The sequence below is a fragment of the Squalius cephalus genome (assembly GCF_949319135.1).
Source record: "Squalius cephalus genome assembly, chromosome: 8".
Lineage (NCBI taxonomy): Eukaryota > Metazoa > Chordata > Actinopteri > Cypriniformes > Leuciscidae > Squalius > Squalius cephalus.
The window spans coordinates 10,433,115-10,458,577 of NC_137129.1; the positions used below are offsets into that span (position 1 = coordinate 10,433,115).

At 36.9% G+C, this 25,463-nt stretch overlaps 1 protein-coding gene across 1 annotated transcript in view; it reads right to left on the reverse strand.

The window, feature by feature from the left end:
- Positions 1–25,463, reverse strand: part of atxn1a (ataxin 1a) — a 103,329-nt gene that overhangs the window by 55,637 nt on the left and 22,229 nt on the right. The window contains exon 2 of the mRNA XM_079878320.1: positions 16,863–17,056. The gene's annotated coding sequence lies outside the window, so the exon portion shown is untranslated. The remainder of the gene's footprint in view (positions 1–16,862; positions 17,057–25,463) is intronic.

Genomic DNA, 25,463 nt, shown 5'->3' on the forward strand with positions numbered 1-25,463 from the left:
AGGCAGAGAGAGAGAGAGAGTGTGGTCTGGCTTTGAGATTTGCTGCCCAGATGGGTCCCTTGTTTTCAACAAAGTGTTAAACAGAAACATACCAACTAAAACAAATGGAAACTCCCTCACACATCCATTAAAACACACTATAGGCACACTAACATGTCTCATCCATATATTACATTATATATTACATCATATATGCACTGATGGCAATTCATTGATGTTGCAGCGATCACTCCCATCTTCTCATTAATGATAAGTGCCCTTGTCCTACGTGCAAGACGAGGAGGTTTCTTCAGCAGCTCTCAGGCTCACTCTTACCTAATCAATGTGTTCTGCTTCTTTACGGCTCCTACAGTGTCTACTGTAAATCACCCTGATCCATTTATCTGTGTCTCAGTCTGTAAGAATATCGAGATCAGGATGTGGTCTTGAGGTGATCTACCATGCAGTGTGATCGATGAATCGATTAAGAGATGTGTCAGTGGGTATGCAGTGTCTATGTGTTTCACAGGAAAAGTGTAGTGTGGGTTGGGAATTAAGGATCGTACATGTTCAGAATTGGTTTTGGATATTAAAAAACACAGAGCCAAGTATTTTTGTGATACTTGGTTCTGTCAACAGTTTCTGAACATGTATTAATCAACGTGGAAGAAATGCCTTAACAAGACATGAAGTTTGGGGTCTGGATTGAATGTGATATGAGAGAAATAATACATGAAAAAAATAAATTTTTCCAAAACATTTTTCCATTGTGTAGTTCCTGCTTGAATGCATGTCACAATAAAAGGTGATTCACAAACGAGTGATTCTTTTGAGCTGGTTCTATTAAATGATTCAAAATGACTCACAAATGAGTCTTGAACTCTAAAACGGCTTACGCACTGAATTCACTCTATTTTAACAATTTTAGCAGTAAAATACACTCAATCAATTTTAACAATCTCTTCTGTGCGCCATCCAGCGCTTCACACTCCAGTCCAGGAGGTGGCTGAAGCCCTGATATAAAAAAATTTATGATAATATGGTATGGTATTATTGTAACGTGTAGTTTAGTATCATTGTTAATTTAATTTATGCACCAGTTCTGTTTCCCATTGATTACTCTCCCTTGCATTTAAGTCCTCAGTTTGCATTTTGAGTTTACGTGGTGGTTGTCTAAGTTCATGTTTTTCCTAAGTACTGATATTAATGACTGTTCTTGTGAATCCTTTATATTGCACAATATAATCCACAATATATTGAAATTGTCTAAATTTTACATATTTGTACTTATAACAAATGTGCAAATCGCAAATTTGACACACTTTAAGTTTTTACTTTTTGTATCACATATCACATTATTTAACAAGTTGTCTGATGCAAACCCTTCATTATGTACTGTGGTGTACCAGTGTTTGAACCAATCACTCTTTCCCATTATCCATAGATTCTGAGGGGTCATATGGCTCAGTTTCCTCTAGTTGTTCATTACGGTACACACAACACTGACTCAAGGTTGGTGTAATTATGGGTGCTTATATAGCAGCACTGCTTACACTGACAACCTCAGGGCAGATACAGAACAAGCCCTCAAGCTTTTCACTGTTGCCCAATGGAATTGTGGCAGATGATAAACCACAACCTTGACTAAAACCAGACCTAGACTCAAAAGTGCATGAGAAAAGGAGAAAGCGAGAACGAGAAATACATTTCCTATAGATTAAGCAAGATACATTTCCTTTATAAGTTCAGACCGTAATGTGCAACCCGAGATCTAGAAATGACATCTTTGTATGTGCTCCACATCTAATGGGTGTACGTGCAAGTTCCTTTCACATGACTCATATCAGGGCTTCAATGAACCTTCCAACAGGCACCGCTTTGACCTCAACACGAAAAGACAATGCTACAGAAGGCCGATTTTATTAACCCCATTCTCTGACTTTCTGTCATGCATTAATACTAAAATTGTTTACAAGCTGATAATTATCTTCCTATTTTGGTATAAATAAATATGGAAAATTCTATAATTTGTCTAAAACTAAAATCAATTGTTTTAAATGCTCAAATTAAAAAAGTGATTTTAGGAATCACAAGAATGTACAGTACAGTATGAAAATTGATGTACATTTTGATATTTGCTAAATATTACATTTAACAGTGTTATAAACTTATTAGTGTCTTTAAAGATTAACTTAAGATGACAGCAAAGGTAATCTAAATGTAAAAATAGAGGAAGTGATTATACACAATTAAACATCCAATATTGATCAATGCAAAACATTTTTAAAAACCTCTAATATCATCTGATTAACGATGTGGTATAATACTCTGCATATATCGTTCATTGCAATTTTTTGCCTCACCTTTATTTACTTTACTTACCAAAACCAAGTGTTGACATGAAGGTGCCTAAAATCATCTATTAATGAACCTAAAAGCTCCATTTCCCATAACAAGTCTTCACTTCGAGTCAGGGATCACCAGGTGTTGCATCACACTTTCATAGCCCTGATTAGAAGTGTGGAGGGGGCTATTAAAAACATGCTACTCCTTCATTTTCATCACCTCTCATGGCATAAGATATGCTCTGAATCGAGATGGAGCTGTAAAAAGGCGTACAGAAATGCACAAAGACTAAAAAAGTAACATAAAAATGGCAAGAACCCTGTCAAAGAGATTTCACAATCACTCCCTCCCTACAGGCTTTCCCATTTCCCACCTCTTCTCAGCCTCATCGCATGCTTTTCAGCGAACCCTCGAGCCTATACGGAAAATAACACAGCAGCCTCCATCGAAGCTGTGAACTCGAAACTGTGAGCTTGTATTTTTAGGTCTAAAGTAACAGCTCTTCAAACACAGATCTCACGCCGACGCAGAAGGAAAGATTATAACTGTACAGACAATGGATACAGCATGTGACATTCATAGTCGAATCAATAACGTAATGCACTAAACAGACTCTGTAACAACATCACTGTACTCCATCAAAATTCTCCAATGAGCTGACCAAATGAGGACATCCATCATTTTCCAGCACTCCTCGTCCAGGCCTGTTTCTTGTCACTTGAGTACGGATCGACTCCTCCTGGACCTTGATACTGTATATACTCTTAAAAATAAAGGTTCTTTATTAGCATTGATGGTTCCACTAAGAACCTTTAACATCCACAGAAACTTTTCATTGCACAAAAGGTTCTTTATAGTGGAAAAGGGTTCTTTAGATTTAAAAAAAAAATCTTGACACTAAGAAGAAAATGGTTCTTTCAAGAACTGTTCTTTAGGGAACAAAAAATGTTTCTTCTTTGTTTCTTCATTTTGGAACCTTTATTTTTAAGAGTACACACACTGAATGCTTATCACATACTCACACGTACAGTCAAACAGGAAATGAATCAATCGGCTGTCCCAGATTCTTTCGTCATTCAACATGTGTTTAATGATTAGCATATGGACCAGGACCATGAGAACAGAGCCCAGGCCACATATTTTAAACAGCACTGGGGGTCTTTTATTACTGACTCAATGCCTAGACCACATGCTCATGAAAGACACAGTGACCTATCAGAGCGTCCAGTGTGAATTCCCCGCATCAGCCTGTCTGTGAAATTAGGCTGTGCAATCTTTCATACTGCTGCAGTTTGTTTCCTCTCCAGTCATATCAAGACTACCTTGATTCAAAATGAAACCTATACAGTATGATAAAGTCAGTCAAAGTGCAACAAAATTCGCAACCTATAATATTTCCATGACGTTACATATGTCGAAGTGAAAAAATATATAGCTTGTGCATCCTACATCAGCAGTTCTCAACCTTTTTGAGGCCAACACCCACAATGTCCAACACATTGTTCAGAGATCCAATATGCAGGTAAAAATATTTCTTCTGGTACTTCTGATGTAATGATGATAAAGCTGCTGCAAGTTAAAAGCACTGTTTTGAAACAGAAACTTGGGAGTCTGTCATGATCTGTGTCATTAGTTGTCACGGACATTCATTAAACCATCACACCTCTTCGTTATTTAGTCATCACTGTTTTTTTGCATCTTTATCATCATCATCCTCTGACCTAAACCATGACAGAGTGTCTATTTATAAAATATTACAAATATATTAAATATATATAATATAATAATTAATCGCAATTCATTTTGTGATTATTTTTTAAGTTACAAGAATTGTATGTTCTTCATTAAAATCTGAAAAAAACAATACATATTATTATTATTATTATTATATAAATAAATTATATAAAAATAATTATGATTAAGATTAAGATATATTCCTAGTGAAATTATTTTAATATAAATTATATTAAATAATACTGTAATAATATAATAATAATAGTAATATAACAAAAAAATTAATAAAATTGGAAGTTGTCCGAAGCCTCTTAGTTGAGAACCACTGGCCTAGATGAGATCAGCTGACAAGCAAAGTTGTTTCTGATTGGTCAGTACACAGTTTGTGTTGAGTGTGTTGATTGGTCATCAAACATGTTTTGAACACTTAGACTAACATGCACCAGTGAATTGTGTGAAACAGAAAGACCAGAGGACCAGAAATGACCACTAAAATAAACAGGGTAAAAAATAATTTGGATTTCACTATGACTTTAAGCTTTTGAAAATAGCAACAGCATGACTTGAAATAGGCAGCGATTAAAAAAATACAGCAACGTTTTCTCATGCGCATGCCTTGTTCTGTACATCATATCAAATATCTTAAAGCTGGCCACTACTATAAATTGCCTTTATGACATTATAGTGTCACTGGGCACAGCGACATGTCATTTGACCCGAGTGTAGTGTCCTGATAGCCACAGCCCTAATTAAAGGATCTAGGAAATGGGCGATGCTCAAAAAAAAAAGCACATTGATAGATTAAAAAAACAAATGAGAGAAAAGTTATGTAGGGGTGAGAGACATTTGATGGATTGGTCATCAATTGTTTGGTTGCTATCCTAACCCTATCCATCTTGCACCCTCTATTAGTGTACGGGTTCCTACAACACTCACGTCAGTTGTGCCGCTAACCAGGGCATCAATTCAATTACAACACACAGCACTGGCACTGCAATCTGCCCTGTGACCATGGAGACGAGGAGAGCGTAAAATAACAACACTGCTCTCATAAGTCTCACTGTTCAAATGGTAGTTCCACTGCCACTCAACTCAGTTCTTAAATAGAAGCTCCATTTCTTATCCATTCAGGTCTACTAAACCCCCATTGGTCCTTCTGAAGGGTTAAAATGGACTTGAACTGAGAGGTTACATCAGCAAGCTTTGATTCCGATGGTGTGAGGTGAGAATCTTTCATGCTGGCATGCCGAAAGATGGCCTGGTCCATTTTTAAATGTAAAACCGATGTAGGCAGTGGCTGGCTCATTTGTCACCTGCCTTATCAGTGACAGCAGCCTACCCCGTGTGCTAGCCAAGGCTGTCAGGAGAGAAACCTGAGGAAAAGCCACCCAAAGCAACCGGAGGATATAGGATGAATACCGACTTCGCCCCCTCTTCACACCCTTGGATTGGTCCGAGGCTCCAATCAGTGCCTATCACTGTCGGGTGAAGAAATGTGCGTTTTGAGGGCTCAGGAAACCTCCAAACAAGCATGACAATAAGACCATAAGGAGAAATGCATAGATGGACGCAAGGATGGATACGGTAGCAGAGTTGGTGGGCGTCTATTTTCTGTGGTGGTTATGAATTTATGGACACTCTTACACAAATCTTACACTGTCTCTTAACAACCAGATAACCAGCTGTTACCTTATTTTGCAACTGGCCTAACAATTTTATCAATGTTGAAAAAGTACAATATGTTTAATATTTTTGTGTTACTGACCCCAAACCTTTGCATGGTACAGTATTATATATATATATATATATATATATATACATATACAGCATCATATATATGTACAATTATTCATGTGTTCAAAATTTTTTCATAGATTTGATCATAGAACATCAAACACGTTCTGATTGGCTGAGATTATGTTGCTTAGCATTTTTGCTGCAAACTTGTCATACTCTGAAATTCTGAAATCCTTTTCTTGCTGCGATTTCCTTTTGCCTGTCTTATTTCTTTCCCTCTCAAACCCTTTTGTCACCGTCACGTCACAATCACGGTATGTAGTTCAAACATTCAAAGCAAATACGTACAGTGAAAAGAATAAATGCCTTTACGTGCTGATCCCATAAAGCTCTGCTAGACTGAAAAGACGTTCCTGCACACAATGCGATGTATTGTATGCAAGCGTGCAGGTTCAAGTGCGAACGCACACACAGACACGCCGTCACACCTACAAACCCCATGCTCTCACTCACTAAACAAGTTTTCACTCACTCAGAGTTGTGAGCGAAGTGAAACACCTAAGAGAGTGTGAGAGTGAGAGAAAGAGAGAGAGAATGACAACCACACCTCACTCATCATATTCATCTAGACGGAGAGAACAGGTTGTCCATCGGAACGACTAGAGGAGCATTTCCACCACCCGTATTAGTATTAAAGTATTAACTTTGCAAAACCATTCCAGCCCGGGTCTCTATATGTGGGTGAGTTATGAGAGAAGGCCCAGGCAAGGACAAGGGAACTGGCCAGGCATTTTAATTATTCAGAGTCAGCGCTCATTTACAGAAGAATGGCTGCTTCGACTAAGCTCCGAGCCTGACATATGACTCACATAAAGGATTTAGCAAAGACCAACTGGAAGTACATCCATGCTAATTGAAATGTATTTCTATTAGCAGAATGATATAGTGTCTGTGATATGCACTAGAACCTTCATTTCGGGCAGGGCGGTGTTTACACTACATAGCTGAACGATGAGCGCTTGCAGTAGCATAGTGAACATGCCCAATGTGCAAATCACAAGAAACACTTTTATGGTGCTATGAGGTCACTGTTTATTTGATTTTAGTATAAAGTCTATGACTATGTTTATAAAGTAATACTAGCACACTGCTTTATACATACTGTGCAGTATATTGCAGTATACACTTATGTCTTTTAGCAGTCTGATCAAAAAATGATATTGAAATCAACATGGATATTTCTTCCATTTTATTCATCACATTTCATCATTTAAATAAATAAAAAATACACTAAAATATTTGTTGATGCATCACATAAAATAGTGTTCATGTTACAGAACACCCAAATTATTTTGTGTCACCTGTGTTGATTGGTCAGTAGTGTCAAGTAGTGTCTGTGTTCTGGTTGCTGATTGGTCAGTATAGTTTGTAGCAAGTGTATTGACTACTCAGTGCTTTGGTCATAGTGTGTTGACTTGTGTTGGGTTTGCATTCATTCATAGTCAATGCCTATAATGAGTTGTAAGCGCTGTGTTTTTTTACTGGAAGGAGACTCTGAGTCACTGTCTTTGCTCTGATGTGACATTACTTCTCTGATCACGTTCTGGTTTTGTCTATAGTACTCACTCACACACATACTCACACACGCACGCACACACGCACGCACGCACGCACACACACACACACACACACACACGCATATCTCTCTGGATCCCACTGCTAACATGCTCTAAAAATATCTGCATCAGAAGCTCTCCTTGCTGTGTGTGTGTGTGTGTGTGTGTGTGTGTGTGTGTGTGTGTGTGTGTGTGTGTGTGTGTGTGTGTTGGGATGAATCATTCAACCAGAGACAGCTACTCAACTGGTCCCACACTCTGTCTCTGTGAATGTGAAAGAAATAGAGAGAAACAAGGGAACAGAGGAAGAGAATTAAAGAGGGCATGATTTTCCAAGAATGGACTACTGAATACATGCTCTAACAATTCCAACCAAAGGCTTCCATCCAAGGAGGCAGTGACTGCTCAAAAATATGACTAAGAAAAATACTGACAGTATAGAAAATAGAGCAAAACAAATATTACAAGATAAAAGTGTGTTTTCCAAGGATTTGTTGACTAATGGTCTCAAAAGAAAGTGACTATGAATAATAGCCTAATAATTGTTGGCAGAAACAAATTGTTCTTCTATTGTTTTTTCACTTTGACGTGACTTAAGTTTGTCAAGGTCAAGGTCAAGGTCAAGGTAAACTTTATTATCCACAAGTAGGAAATTCATGTGGTCACCATTACACGCTCCAGTGTAAACAGAACAAAAATTATTATTGGTTGCTTGTTAATATAATAAGGTAAATGGGGTTTCATATGGCTGGGGATTTCAAACATTTCGATACAAAGGACCCTCAAATGAGATTAATATTTTCAATATTCTACATTTTATAAAGACCCTTTTATACTGGATGAGAAGAATCCTAAGTATGGTATTATCAAGACAATTGTGTGCTACATTACTGTATATATAAAGTTTTTTTTTTTTAATTTTACTAAATTCAAAGAAGAGATTAAAATATTATCTGACAAATATTTACTTTGTACTTAATACAATGATTTCTCACTTTTCTACCCAATATTTATTAATGTTAGATTTACTTCTATAGCACAAATACTGTTCTGGTATATTACTTTTAATAGAGAATAGTTCCTTACTAAACCAAGGTTACAACAAGATATTATATTAAAATAGATATTAAAAGATATTAAAAAAATAGATATTTTTTTCTACAAAAATGTGTTGTAATTTCTTATTGTTCAAAACTAATGCTGTCAATAGAATTAAATGATTGTGAATGCTGTCATGATTTCTGATAAGTCTTTAAAGGGGTCATATAATGCAATTTAATGTTTTCCTTTTCCTTTAGTGTGTAATCTGTTTCCTTTAGTGTGTAACAGAGCTCATATTCTCCCACAAAGGGATTTATTCTATCTAACAGGGAACCCTGATCCAGACCTGCCTAAAACACCTTAATCCAAATCCAAATTACCTCTCAAACCTCCACATCACAATGTGAAAAATTGGCATAATGATATTATGCCGACTCATGCTTGAACTGATACGGTAAAAACCGACAACATTATTATTAACTGTGTGTTTACAAATGCTTTGAAGCCTTGAAAGCTAAAGCTTGAGATTATAGTAAGGGACGTTACATTTCCAACACACGCTTGAGGTGTTTGGCCAATCACAATGCACTGGGTCAGCTAGCAAATCAGAGCACTCTGAGCTTTTCGGAAGGAGGAGCTTTCAGACTGGGAATAGAGGAGCTACAATAATGCACAGTATGTGAAAAATTATGTTTTTTTGAACATTAAATCATGTTAACCTATTCTATTACACCCAATAATTTTTTTTTGTTTACTTGTTTTTTTTTTTTTTATTATTTTTCCCCATAGAACTCTTTGAAAAAACCTGCCATGCATGAGTTTAATAAACATCAAATGTAAATGTAAATATCATTTGCTAACATGAATTTATCCTCAGAGGGGATATGAATTCATGAATTTATTTCAAAAGTCACGGATCACTACATGCAAATGAGCGTTTTCTGAGTGTCGCTGCATGTTTTGTACGTGTTGATTAAACACTGCTGTGCAATGTTTGCATTTTCACGAGGGTGTGACAGATACGAGCATGCTAAGGTTTGCATTCCAAGAATTGCACTTCCTGTCAGTCAAATTAATCAAGTTTCACTCTGGATAGCAATAAAGAGAGCGCAGGAAAGAGAAGTGAGGAGAACGTGAGTGAGAGCAAAAGGACAAGAGCTAAACAAAGTAGCGATTGCCAGAAAAATAGAGACATTAATCTGTCCTCTCCCTCCGAGGATCCATCAAATCAGGCAGGACCCGTCAATCACGGAGACCTCAAGCATCTTGCAGCACATTATGGAAGCTGCCCGTCCTGTGAAAAAAACATTCACGCTCACACACACTGCCTACGATAAACTCATCACCTCCCCTGCCTTGCACCTTATCTGCCACATGTCTTTCTCTCGCAGCTTCAGAGCGCAGAAGGACCTGGCGTGTCCCTGCCGAAGGCTTCCCTTTAATTCTTCCTCAAAATCTCACATGAAGAATGACTCATCTCTCCCCGTCTCGGTGAAAGACTTGATCTGTTCTCTTCTTTCTGGCTTCTTAGTGGCCAGTGTCCCTGAACCAGACAAAACAACCTGCAGGAATGTATAAGAACAACTATGATTTATTTATATGAATATCTTATTGTCCACTAGTATCCCATTTATCCCAATAGTAGCGCAGGACCACCGAAAGTGCAAGATTTCTCGAACAAATATGATGAAATTGAAAAGAATGCACTGGTTGTTTTTTCTCCCTTGCAGTTGCACAGTACTGGGAATGAACAATACAGATGCAAAAGCTCTAATAAGCATAAATGTGCACATTTGTGGCTGGATCAGATTGAAATTTAAGCAGAAATATAAGTTGTCATTGGCAAATTTTCATCTCCAGTGAGTCTTTAATTGCTGAAACTTCAGACAGTGAGTTTGGTTTTGTGAACTGGATCAACTGGACTCCTCAAAAAGATCTGACTGATCTTAAAGAATGATTAATTTTTTTTTACTTCTCATCAGCAGGCCAGGGAAAACTTCAAGTGGACTTAAATTTCAGTCTGTTTGACAGATAAAGCATCATAAAGCTACTTTTTGAAATATTGAAGCTCAAGTCCTCATTCATCGTGATTGCATGGAAAAGAGTGACCAGGAAGCTCTTCAAAACTTCACCTTTTGTGTTCTACAGATGAAAGTTATAGAAGCCAAAACAGAGCCAATCAAAACATATTGGTCCAACGTCTTGCTTGACATTCCAGTGTGGGTGAAGCTATCCAGCAAATAAAACCGTCATTGTGAGGCCATCAAAACGTCACGACGCGTGGAAAGAATCTATGCAAACTGAAATAGCCACAAAAAGGTTTGGTTGTAGTTAAAGAGGATATGTAAAAAGAGTAGACAATGATACATAGTCGTCACTGATACCATAATGTAACGGCATAAAATAATAATGCTAATATGTGGATTTGCAAGGTGGGGAAGATAAGGATGTTTCAATTGTTTTGTTTCATTATCTGGCTGAATAAAGTGTGAGAAACAAGCACCCGTTTGATAATAACTTCTATGAAAAACAGCAGCTCCTTTGAACTCATTGTTCGTGAGACATCCGTCCTGCGGCTGACCTTTCCTCTAAGTCTTTATCAGGGAGGCCATGAGGGAAATGACAGCGCTTCAATACGTCCAGCGCGTTTCATAGCAGTGATGATTTTTTAATTTTCTTCATGTCTTTTTCATGTGACATTGACCTCCTATGACCAGCAATCCTGTTCATTCACAATATAATTTCATATAACGCCTACAAGGATTATTTTACCATTGTAAACATATTGTTCACTGAAATCGCTGTTGAATGTAAACAGATTATGAAACTTTTCTTCCCCAGTCGCCCTTCAATCGATGCAATTTCTCTGCAGAGGAGAAATTATCTCCCAATAAGCCGCAGATATTAAAGATCATTATGCGACGCTTTCTGTACACAGTAACTCTATAGATACTAAAGTGGCTGCATTGTTGTGCAGTTTGTGCCGAGGGCTGTGGAGAGGACAGGCGCGGAGCTTGTCTTATCGGCACAAAGACTCACTTCAGGATGGACTAACTGGAAACGGGCCAATCGATGGAGTTCTGCCTTGAGCTTGTGGACAATAACACAGCTGAAAAATAACTCCAGCCCTCCCTTTTCTCAGTCTTTTCCAAAATATCGTTGCTGTAAACAATGGTGATGTAATGAGTTATTTTGTCACTCATTCCAAGTGGAAATTGTAAACATTCATCTATGAGAACAGAGATATGACTTTGATAATATGAGATGTAAAAATAGCATGATAAGTCATCTCTTGGTAACAGCATTATGGTCACCGTGTTCAGATACAGTAAACAGGGGGCGCTCAATGCTGTAATGAAGACATGAACAGTCCCTTTGCGGCAGAAGAACCTTTCTGCTTGGTACACTACAAGCTTTTGGTAATTACCAGAGTGCCAGAGAGCATATTAATAAATTCATGAGCTCTGACTCAGGTAATTAACTCATTGTTTAGTAATTAGAGATCAGGAGAAAGAGAAAGAGAATGAAAGACAGAGAATGAGAAGAACATTTGTTGGAGATTAAAAAAAATCAAGATATATAAATAAGGATGAGAGGATGAGAATAACAAAAAAAGGAATAAGGGATGTCAAAAGTACCAAAGTCAATACTAACATACTGCAAAAAAAATACCTAAAAGTAAAATATAGAAAATTTTATTTTAATTATACATACACTATAGAAATAAATAATAATGATTTCTATTTCAAATAAATGCTGTTCCTTTAAACTTTCTATTCATCAAAGAATCTTCATGGTTTACACAAAATCAGCATATTAAGATTTCTGAAGGATCATGTGACACTGAAGACTTGAGTAAAGACTGCTGAAAATTCAGCTTTGCCATTATAGGAATAAATTACATTTTACATAATATTAAAATATTAAACTTTGTAATAATGTCACAATATTACAGTTTTTTTATCAAATAAATGTATCCTGAGCATGTTTTCAAAATCATTGAAAAATCATTTCATTTCATTTGTTAATATTAGTATATAATATGCAGTCAGTGAGCTTTTATTGCGAAATAACCCAAAAGGACCATGTCTGTACATTATCCAGTTTTAAACAATGGTATAAACCAAATAAATAGGAATGAAATATTGATTTGTGTTTAATTTATTTTATTATGTGAGAAATAAGTGAATGTGGAGTGAAACAAGAGACACAACATACACAGTTATGTAGCAAATCAATTTAATGGTCATTATTCAAGTACATTTAACCACAAAAGGCCAATTTTACACACTCTACTTACTTGGGGCAAAAATTATCTCCACACACATTTCTCACTCACATATTCTGGTACTCAGTGGAACTAAAATAGTCAGTCATATGTTAAAATTTTACTTTCGACTTGGTACCGAAGTACCAGTACTTTTGACATCCCTACTGGAGAATGATAAAAAAAGGTTAAGAGACGTGAAGGACGCCGAATGAAGGGGAAAGAGAGAATGAGTGGATTTACATTTCGACCAATGAGGGGGGACAGGAGTAGAAAATGAGGGAGTGTGAAATGACACCAGAGGCAGAGTGAGATTCCTGTCAGAACTCAAAGCTGAACAGACACTCCTGACGGGTTTATCCACGCACCGCTGGGCCTGACTACAGCTCAACCAGCATCAGATCCCGTCCCCACAGACACGCTACACGCAAACACACAGCCAATCTCACAGAAACGTCATCTTGCATCACATATCACATTCAGTCTATATGTGCACTAACACGCTATGACAGACTGGAAGCTTCTTCCTTTCCAAACAGAAGCTCGTAGTCAGGATGGGAAGTGAAATTAGTTCCACAACAGAAGCTAAATTATTTCCACTGTCTTATGGCGCGGAGAGGAAAGACAGCTTTTGGAGGATGAAGATCAAACCTATGATGAGGAAAAGGTGGGCCTAAATGTTTAATAACGTGACTACCACATTTCTACACTCACTGTGGCAATTTAAGGTAGGGTAGGCATTTTTCGGAGAGGCTAGCAATAGCGAGCCAACTTATATCTCCAAAGCCACGCCTCCTCAAAACAACATGAACTAACAAGAGAGCAAACAAAAGCATTAAAGCCCATGTTGCAGGTTAACCACCACTGTCGATTAATGGGTACATAAATCACTCAAGATATGTATATCATTTTTAAAATGTCTTAAAAATGGTCTTAAAGACCAGTTTTTTACGTTTTTGGTATTAACAGGGTTTTTTTTACGCAATTCGGTGATGACGTCACGTTGGGTAGAAGTGGAGGAAAGGTAGCCTCAGCCTAGTATTATGGTGCGTTCAAGTCATCTCGTATAGATCGTATTTACGAGTTAAACGCACTTGAACGCCACCACAATATCGTAAATACTTAATAATTAAATGCATGGTCCGAGGAGAATGAGTGGAGCGTTGGTGAAGTGTCCTGGTGAGTTCATTTAGCAACGCAGCAATGAGCACTGGAGCTAGTCTACGAGTAGCAGTGCACAATAACGGCACTTTTTTTTTTTTTTTTCTGTCATTTAATAGCACAGAGTGAAAAATCAACGTTTTCTTTATATCTAGTAGAAGTGATCATGACGTTAGTTCAGATAAGTACCGCTAACCTTTGTCATAGAGTAGTACTGGTAAACTTGGTCTTTGTCATCTAGAAATAGAAGGCATCATGCTAGCTATATGGGCGTTTCTTAGCGTTTATCTCTTCCTCCGGTGAAAATGTTGTTGCAAACGTAGCCGCCGCGTGTCTGCCGCTGTGTTTGGCAGGTGCTTGTGTGAGCGGTGCCGTCCCATGGAAACTGCGTTAGAAAGCATGTGCTGTAGGGAAGTGAGTGCGTTTTGGTCGCTGGTCGAGAAACTCACCCAGCGACCAGATGTGACGTGCCTCACTCAGCATCCAGAGTTTTTACACTCAGCACAAACACAGTAGTTCACCATTGTCAATCTACCTACTATATATTTCTATATATTTATCTATCTAGCTGCTAGCTATCTATGCTAACGTTATGCTATCTGGCTGTCTGCCTATCTCTCTCTATACTAGCCTATCTATCTATCTATCTATCTATATCTGTCTATCTGTCTATCTATGTCTATGTATTTATCTATTTATCTATAATCTGCACTATCTGAATACTCTCGTCTCTCTAGTCACTCTCAATGCTCTCAAGGCGGGCTTTATTAAATTCTCTCCCCAACGTGACGTAATGCAATGCATTGTGGTGGAAAGGAGAATGGCAAACCGCTGTAAGATAGTACCTACTTTTTCGTATTATATTCCGTTTTGTGATACCCAACAACATAAAATACAATGGATAACAGTTTAAATGTTTATTACCAACAAGTAAATTGCACAAATTCGTTGAAAAATTACCCTGCAACACGGCCTTTAAACTACCTCATGTCTCAAAGCACATAATGTTACAATAATAATGAACACAAACAACTTAAAGAGCACTGACCTCTACCACCAGATTGCTGCAGATTCATTTTGCCGTTGATAAGTGTTCGAGTCAAGAACCACTTCCAAAAATGACATGTATACATATAAATACATTTAGACCACTTAACTTAGTGATTGCTATCAGGATGTATAGAGATTTTCAACCAGCATAACAAAAAATGTTTCTGGAACAAATCACCTACCTTGCCTTTAATTGAAATAAAGCCTTGGCTTGGAGCGATTAATTGGAAAGACTGCTATTGTTTTTGCTACTCCATCTCTGAAAGCACTGCGAGTTTGAGTAACGTTCATTTGAAAAAGCAAACATCTTCCTAAACTTGTAATGTGAAGCATTTATAAACCTGTTGTCTAACAAAAGGCATTTAATAACATTTTTACTCCAAACTCACTTCATAACGTCAGTCGAGTGTTTGAAATAACTTCCTTTTGTGGGCTGAAAAAAGCTGTCTCCAAAATGTCTCAAAAAAAAAGTCTCATCGTCCATTTTTTGTCTCGTTGTTGTTTTGTTTTTCCATTCAATGAAAGTCAGTGAGGTCAAGTGTTGCTTTTGAAAATATCTCATTTTGTGATCCGCAGAAGAAAGTCATAGGGGTTTGGAATGACATGAAGGGGAATAAATCTTTTTTTTATTTTTGGGGGGGAAATATCCCTCTAAGATGGAAATAAACATGAAGGCATAGACTGTGAAAATCAGTGAACAAAAAGACAACAAAACACTGTGATCACAACAAAAGAAAACTGGAGGTAGAAACAAATGGCAAACAATTGGGAGGACTTTGAAAAAGAGGAAGTCAAGAGTTGAGTCAGCAAGTGAAAGAGAGATAACAAGTAAATGATCAATGTGTAGAGAAAGAAGAAGAGAAACATAGACACTTAATACATTTCCACGCAGCTGCGTGATGAGGCTGACCTCACGTCAACTGTCTTTACACACAAACACTACTGAAAAAAGGACTGAAAATATTCCAATTTTTTTCCAGTAATCACATCTGACAGAAAATCCTACAGTACAGGCAGAAGAAAACACAAAAGTCTAGAGATGAACCTGTCGAACAGCCATAAATCGGAAACGGTTTTTAGTTTTATTTCGGCCAATCTCTATTGCGGACTTGCACACAGACTGCATTGCAAACATTTCCCAAAAATGTAATTGTGTGGAAATTTTACGAAGTCTGTAAAAAGGACTTTAACACAGGCCAGAGATGGGACACGCCGAAGACGGATGCAAAAAAGAGATATAAATTGTAGGCATGAAATATAGGAAGAAAAATATAAATATTGAATTGGGGGTGGGAATTTATATGGCAACTGACTATCTTCAGAAAACTTTTGATGGCATTTTCTTTTCCTCTTACCTCTGTGTAAAGTAGTGTTTATAAGCACAACGCCTTTGTGTATTAAAGAAACCGCTGCTGTTCCATAAGCGCCACCTACTGTCAGAAAGTGAATTTGCAGATTCATTCAGTCCGTCTGCTGTTTTTGTTTTGTGCGGGTGTCTTTTGTAACATAATTTCACAAATCTAAAGTCAGACCATTGTGTTTTTGCTTAAAATCTTGTACTTGTAAAATTATACAATCTAATTCAAAACAAAAACAACTGCTCATGCTACATGTGTGTAGGATCATCTTAGTTTGAGATGCCTCCAATTTCAAATGGCTACAGATATTTTTTAAGATCAGTGTGGCCTATTAAAGAGCAAATAAACAACAAATAAATTTGCTTAAAGAAAAAAAATCGGCAACTGGTATCATTTTGCTTGTAAAAAAAAAACGGAATCAGCCATGAAAAATCAAGTCTCTCTTTCATAAGAGGTCTATTATGAGTACATGTGTTTTGAAGTTGGAGGTAAATAAGCTTGACCTAAGAAAGTATGAGTCTTGTGCACAAGCCAATCTAGAAACGTTCAAGTGCAAGTAAACTGCTGTCTTACCCAATCGGGAGGATACAGGTGGATCTTGAGCAGGTAGAATGTTCCGATGTTCAATCGGAGAGAAGGGTCCAGCTGAAAGCACTGTGATGGGGACGAGTAAATCTCTCCTCCTGCTGTCTGAGGGGACGGCTCGTGATTCCCACTCTGTCTGTCCACGTCTGCGTCTGTCTGGCTCCAACTACCCTCACCATTCCCTGCCACATTCAAAGAAAAAGAGGTTTACACTTCAGCAATGAGCTCCAAACAGCTGTTGTGCTATATTACATTATATTGTACTGCTAGACTCTGTATTTGATCATGATTGGAACTACTGTTTTGACCAATCAACATCCAGAACTGAAACTGTGTTTTATAAATTAGCTTTAATTGGATACATCATTTTAGAAATATATTAAATATGTAGATATACATTTATATCTATCATTTATTAAAACAAATGTGTTCTGAAATCCTCTTGCAATGCTACTGTCACTCCTCTTGAATATGTAACCAAGGTAACAAGGGACTAGTTGAGAATGTACTTTAAATAGTTTCAGCCATATGATCCAGTGAGACTTTAGGTTTGGGATTTACTTTACTATCAGACTAAAACCATCCATCGAAAATAAAAAAGATTAACTAAGGATGGATGGATGGATGGATGCTTTATTAATCCTGAAGGTTATTCAACAAAAAGACACTAGTACACACAATATCAAATACAACAAATATAATTGATAATAACAATCCATATATTTTTTTAAAGAAATTATTACTTTTTCAGCAAGGATGCATTAAACTGATCAAAAGTGACAGTAGAGACATATATAGTTACAAAAGATTTCTATTTCACATAAATAACGTTGTTTTTTTCATAAAAGTATACTGAAAAAAAGTATTACAGTCTCCACAAAAATATTAAGCAGTACAACTGTTTTCAACATTAATAATAATAATAATAACTGTTTCTTGAGCACTAAATCAGCAAATTATAATGCTTTCTGAAGGATCATGTGACACTGAAGACTGCAGTAAAGACTGCTCAAAATGTATCTTTGCCATCACTGGAATAAATTACATTAAAAAAAAAAAGTATTTTAAAATAATAATAAGTAATTCTTACAATTACTGAAGAAGAAAAAAAGTACCGACCCAAACATTGCATAAAATACATTATATTTATTAAATTACGATACATTTATCTGATTTCATTCCAATAATACAGTCGTTCATCAGTAAGTGTGCATTCCTCTAAAGCCATTTTTTTAGCCATAATGTTTTGTTTTTTTCTTAAACTGCCTGACCTCTCTGTCCAGTTTAATGGTTCATTCCAGGACTGAGCGGTATGAGGAAAAGCTGTTTAATCAGAATCACTCTCCGGGTCTCTGAAGCTCCTTGGGGAGACCGCATTCACAAAACAAACATTGGACACTATTTATAGATGCCTGTCGACATGGCAACCACTCTTTGTTTGTTTGAATCAGAAACTATTTCTCCTTTTTTCCCCTCAAATGTTTCGCTTCTTGCTTCAAAGCAGACGCTGAGACTTAAGACGCTCAGTTGTCTCATTTTGCTCTGGTATGTTTCTCCAAAACAAGAGGCAGGGTGGAGGGTATGCTCTGGCAGGACGATACGAGTCCTTTTGTGCGTTTGTGTACAAGCCTGTGCACTTAAATATTGCTGTGTCAAATCTATTCCGAGTAAACCACAAGTTAATCTTGTTTAGATGCCCATCACCTATGGCAACAAGGGCGGCACATACAGTATTTACGCATGTAAAGGAGTCACAAGCTGTTTACATCAGTCTAAATCAGATTGGTTGAAATTTTATTTGAAAAACTGCAGGTCAGTTTCACATCTGATTGAAAGAGCAACCCGCAGAGTAAAACAAACCCTGGTGCGAGTTTTTTGTACAGTACATTAAGGTCACAGATCTGGCAGAACTGAAAACACACAATTTAAATTAATTTTCTCCATAGAGAAATTGATCTTTAACATACATAATGTAAACTTTTCAAGACTCTGAATGACTTCTCACTCCTATAAAAGCATTGCAACTGACATAAAAGTACCTGTACAATCTCAAACAACTTATGTATTTCAATAATTTGCAATAACCTTCAATTATATTGTGGTTTATATGGCATAATTAGTAGTTCACTCCCTCAGTGATGTGGTACATGGTTTAGAACTCGTTATTAAAGCTTAATTTGAAATTCCTATGGAGAAAATGAATGGGGAAAATCATTCTTGATCTTTACTGGAACCTTGAGTTCTGCTGCTACAACACTTAATAAAGACTAAACGCAAATTTTGTGGATCAGACATGCATACAAACAGGTATACGTAGACACACGATTATACTCACATATAAACCATCACCCTTCCTTGTCTTAGTCAGCAGCGCTGAGTTTTGCTGACTGTTCAAAAAGGCAGGAAAGAATATTAATGTCTGTCTGATGCCCTGCCCACTGTTAGTCAGACACCTCCCACCTCTTTCTTCATAGGGATTACATACATTACACCACAGGATATATTGGCTTTATAAAGTTGCTATTCAGAGAACTATTTTAGTTAGTCATAATAATAGTACTAACAGTTAGTCATCTGATACGTCAAAACCTAATCACATCTCAGTCAAAATAAGATATAGGCTTACTGGCACACTGGTAATTAGGAAGTGACTAATATATCTATATATACACATCTATCTCTCTCTCTCTCTCTCTCTCTCTCTCTCTCTCTCTATATATATATATACACACACACACACACACACACAGACACACAGACACAGACACACATGCAATAATAACATTATTACAAATTAAAGGTGCCCTAGAATTTGAAATTGAATTTATCTTGGCATAGTTAAATAACAAGAGTTCAGTACATGGACATGACATACAGTGAGTCTCAAAGACCATTGTTTTCTCCTTCTTATTTAAATCTCGTTTTTGAAAAACACCCCTGAAAAATAGAATATTTGTTTCAAAAATTTGCATATGCCAGCCCATGTTCAATGCCAGGCGGAACTGTGCAGCCGAATCATCGTCCGAATCATTTTTCTTCGAGAGACATCATGGATTGCAAACGAGCGAAGCATGGCAGTTGCTCAGTGTTTGGATGTACAAATGAACACAAAGGTATTTTTTTAGTTCCTTCATCCGAGCCTCTGAAGAACCAGTGGGTTATGTGAATGTCTGATGTGTAATTGTTCAAGTTCAGACAGATAATCTTTCTCTCAAAGTCGTTCAATACTGTTTATGCATCAGTAAATCAAGCCAGTGACTAAACGATCAACTTCACGTCGTTTCTTAGTAGGATGAAAATAATCTTACTTAAACTGTGATTAATATACAGATAGCGATCAAAGAACAATCCCTTTCCAGTCGCCCAAGCTGTCAATCACACAGCGTGAGTTTATCTGGACACTTGCCAAAACTCGTTATGAAATCAATGACGCTGTTACACCGCACAACGAAGCTCTTACTGTACGTACATTATGTTTGCATTGGTGAAATCATTAGTGAGAGTGCAGAAACTGCGTTGCAATGATAAGATCTTCATTCACGTGATCAACAGACACGCCCCTTCAAACAGAGTGTTCAAATCAGAGGCTAAAATCAGGCTAGGAAAAATGCCTTTTATTTCTAAATTATAACAAATTTTGATCTAAAAAACATACTAACATTATAAGGGCACCCCAGGAAACATTCTAAAATAATAAAATAATCCATGCAATGGCACCTTTAACATTCGTTGTTCATAATTATGCAATTGTAATAATGTATTATGAACAAATATTAACAATAAAAAATATATATATTTATTAAAAAAACATTAACCTAGATAAATGCTATCTAGGATATCTAAATGCTAACATTAACCTTATACATTGTAAAAGAAAAAGTTATTTATTATTAGTTCATAATGCCTTATGCTTTAACTAATGTTAATGGGCTGAACCGTATACTTTAAACTTATTAATCTGTTTAACTAGACAAACTTTACAGATTAAAATAAGACCACTTTTTAATGGCAACCAATTCTTACTATGATATTTAGAATAAGCATAAGCATTGTGACATTGTAATATTACCTTACCGTAACTTTTTCTCTTCTCGTCAATAACAGTTTGTATTATTTTACGTGTCAAACTGCATTTCTGCCTCTCTAGTATCTAACACAAAAAAAGAGCATCTCCTGCTTTCACAAAGAGCAGTCTCTGTTTCTGTTTCCCAGAATTCAGCAGCTGAGAATGGCTGCAGGCTGCCGTTTCTCTCTCATCTATCTGACCAGTTACAAGTGTAATGGGTAAATGGCAGCTAACCACAAACAGTCAAATTTGTATCACTTGTATTCAAGAGAATAAGTCAACTTGTAAGTTCACTTGTAAGTCAAGAGATAATATTATTCACATGCTGCTAACAATGCTAAGTGAAATGTCTTGTAAGTCGACTGTGTATTTTGTTGGACAAACTAAACCAAGACACAGTCATGGAGTTTTTTTTTTTTACAAATCCTGTTTTTAATATATAGCCTGTCTGTCTACTAGAATATGTATTTTCATCTGCTGCTGATTGACGCTTAAGTATACAACAGCATAAACTGCACTTCTGTCTCTCACAGCCATATTCTGATTTCTGGTAGAGAAATGGTTCACCCCAAAAAACAAACAAAAATGCTATAGGGTTATTCCACATTACTCTGAAGTAGGAGAACATAATAACACAAAAAAGACAGACAGGAGCTTTAATCTCCCAAACAAAATGACCTTCACCACTCATATTTCTAACGCTATGGTGTGTGAGAGAGTGTGTGTTCCAGAGGGCTTTCAGTCTTTAGAAAATTCATAATGTCATAAGTTCATCTGCCCATTCACATTAGCAGCTGTGTTTAGCTTACTAAAGAAAAGGTTAAAAATGTCTTAACCTCAACTTTCCCTCTCTTTCTCCCTCACTATATTAGTGAGGACATCTCATAGACTTTGATTGGTTTTATATCAATATTTTACATTTTCCATGGACTAACCCGACCCCTACCCTTACACATAAACCTCACAGAAACCCTTGCAGAACACTATAGAAACATGATTTGGCCAATTTATAAGCCTTTTTAAAGAGGACATATTATGCTTTTTTACATTTTCAACTTTCTTTAGTGTGTAATATTGCTGTTTGAGCATGAAAAATGTCTGCAAAGTTACAAAGCACAAAGTCACTCCAAAGGGAGTTATTCTCTATATCAGTGCGCACTGTTTCTGAACTCCCGAAACGCCTCCATTTTAGTCTTGAGTTTTCTTCTGCGAACATACACATCACAATAATATGAGTTGCATTAGTGGTGTGTTGAAACTCGCAGTTATGGTAAGGGACGTGACACTTCCGAAACACACTTGAAGCGGTTGACCAATCACAACACACTGGTCCAGCCAGCCAATCAGACCACATTGCGCTTTTCAGACTGGAACTAAACAGACTGCGAAGAGTAAAATATGTGCAGTCTGGCCCAATCATTGGTGTTCAACAGGTTTCACCATTACTGAGGACATTTTTGAATGGACATTTTGGGCCTCACAAGCATCGTCAAACCTGTACACACACACAGTCGGTTTAATCACAAATTTGCCTGTGTTCCTTTGTTCTCACCATAATCAGTTACCATGGATATTCATTTAATCATCACAGCTGTTCATTATTTAGTTGTTCTTCAACATGTGTATTTAAGTTCCTCACCTTCACTCATTCTTTGTCCGGTATTGTTTGTGCATGGCACGCTTTTTCAAGTTGTTGGCTTATGTTTAATAAAGACTGTCATTATTTGTACCTTCTTCTTCATCATTGTATTAAACCGTTACAGGCAGATGATACAACTGCAGCATGCGCTTATGATAAACAGAACAATATTGTACGTTGGTGTGGATGCTAATATAGTTATCGTTATTGTTATCATTTTTGGTGTAAATTGGCCTTTACTTCTTGCACCCCCTAGTATTAGTATTACCAATTATTATTATTCAGTCTTCAACATCAACAACACAAATATGGGAATTTACTCCCATTTAAAAATTATAGTTATAATTATTATTTTTGCCATCTTAATTATATGGTTAGTTCAGTTGTATTATTTGCATTTAGCATTGTTGGGTTTTTTTGTCTCGGATGTCCGCAACCCCTATCAGAAAAGAATGTTTGCATAAATGTTTTCTATGTCATGGCAAGCGCTCGTCGGAAATCACGTCACCAACTCTCATTGAAAATGAAAGACTTCGGGTTTCTGTCGCTACGAATCGCTGTCAATGTGAACGGCCCTTTAGAAACTACTGAATGAAGCTCCTGGCACACACACGCTGGGCTCAGCGGCAGTTACATAACCGTGAACACACACCCCTATCGGTCAGCTCAAAGTTCTTCTGCTCACTGCAGATGGCTGACCTCTGACCTGTCAGTGCGCAGCAGCCAGTCACGCAGCACACTGCTGACATGGATAATGAAAACACACACAAACACTCCACCCAGAACAAGCTCCATGACAATGACTTACTAGTGAACTGAATGGACTCTTGCTTCACAGTAATAACAATGCGGCCCAAAGGGAGTATCTACAATCTAATTATTAAAGGGACAATTAGAAAAAAATTTAAGTTCTGTCATCATTTATTCACCCTCATGTGGAACAATTAGATATTATAAATAATATCTAAAATATTAGAAATTAGATATTTTGAATAATGTGCTAGCCTAGCTGCTGTATTACATAAAATTACTATTAGCGTGTAAATTCATTTGTTTGTGTGAACTATACCTTTAAGTCCAGACATCGTGAGCCTTTAGTCGCTTTATGACATGAACGTTGATAATCTGGCAGTTTAGTATTTGCTGTTCTGAACTTGCGTAATGTGTGTGTCCATGAAGTGTAAACGCCATGTAGTTTTATTCAAGAAGAGAACTTGGACTTAGTTATTTGTTTGTTGAAGATTTTTTTTCCACTCAACAAAAATGGTTGAGAATCTCTAGCTTTTTAAACCAATCCACATTTTGATGGAAACTACAGGTTACAGAGGCATCGGTGATGAGGCCAAGACTACAGATCCAAATGCATTATGAGACAAAGGGATTATGATTGGCTAAACCATCCCCACTGTCATCATATAAAGCATTTACCCCAGTGCGTATATTTAAACAACATTATAGACTAGGGATAGACTAGTCTATTTTCTTTTCAAAAGCACAACACAGTTATTAATCCTTTCTAGTGTAAATTTATAGTGTAATCATTAACTTTGATTACACTATAAATGTACTACACACACAAACATGCACTGAACATGTTTCTATAGCCCTGTTAAATTTGCCCACAACATTCGGAACATTTGACAAAACTGGATAACTTCATTAATCATAATTTTCTAATTATTTACCATTTTGCACACATTTTCTGAAGTTCAAAAATAACCAGTCTTAATAACTGATATGGGGGTTAGACAAAAGGAAGCATGTTTCATTCATCATTCTCGTATTACGCAGCACATTTGAGCTTCAACAAGAGGATTGTTCTTGCGCATCAAGCCGGTTCAGTTGATCTTCCGTTTATGTTAGCTGATTAATGTTTATATGTGAATAATAGCCTAAATTCAATCTGTTCATCATATTAAGCGGCCGAGTCTCTTCAGAAAATTTAGACTAAACCACTTAATTCATATGGATTAGTTTTACGATCCCTTTATTAACTTTTTGAAGCGCCAAAGTTTGTTGCGTAGCAGTCTATGGAAGGGACAGAAATCTCTCAGATTTCATTAAAAAGATCTTTATTTGCGTTCTGAAGATGAACGAAAGTCTTATGGGTTTGGAACGACATGGGGGTGAGTAATTAATTAAATAATTTGCATTTTTGGGTGAACTAACCCTTTAAGTACAGCCATTTCTTTGTAAGTAGTAGTAGTGCAATTAAAAATTGCTGTATACACACTTAGAAAAACAACTAAACAAAAAAAAAAAAAACACTTTGCCAACATCAACCTCTCCCACATACACACAAGACAGCATGCTCACACACACCAGGCCTCCGCTTCTCTAATTCACTTGCTATGTTGCTGCTGGTTTGTTTCACAACACTGTCACATCCAATGAGATTCTCTCTCTGTGTCCTGGCTTTCTGCCACTAAGTAAGAACGACACAGTAGAGACCCTCTCGCTGTCATTCAGACCAAACCCTCCCCCCTCCATCAGCATTACTTATCAGCGTCTGGCCACTGTCAGCCCATGCACGGCCCAGTCAAACACACTGAGCTCTTTACTACAGAGTAATTCCATGGGCAAATCCACAGAGGGTATAATGCAGGGATTAGAGCTGCAAGGCATTACAATCCAAAACACACACTTCAAACGCATCTCTATTCACCTGCCTTCTCTCTCTCTCTCTCTCTCTCTCTCTCTCTGCTCTTTCAATAATTACACATGCTGCCCTAACAAAAACATACTCTGGTGTTACCAGATGGTAATATTTTGACATATTCCATGACTCGGAATGATTGCCATATTCTAGGGGTGGGCGATATCTCGATATTTACGATATATCGAGATACTTTTTAAACTCGATATGGATTTTGACATATCGTAT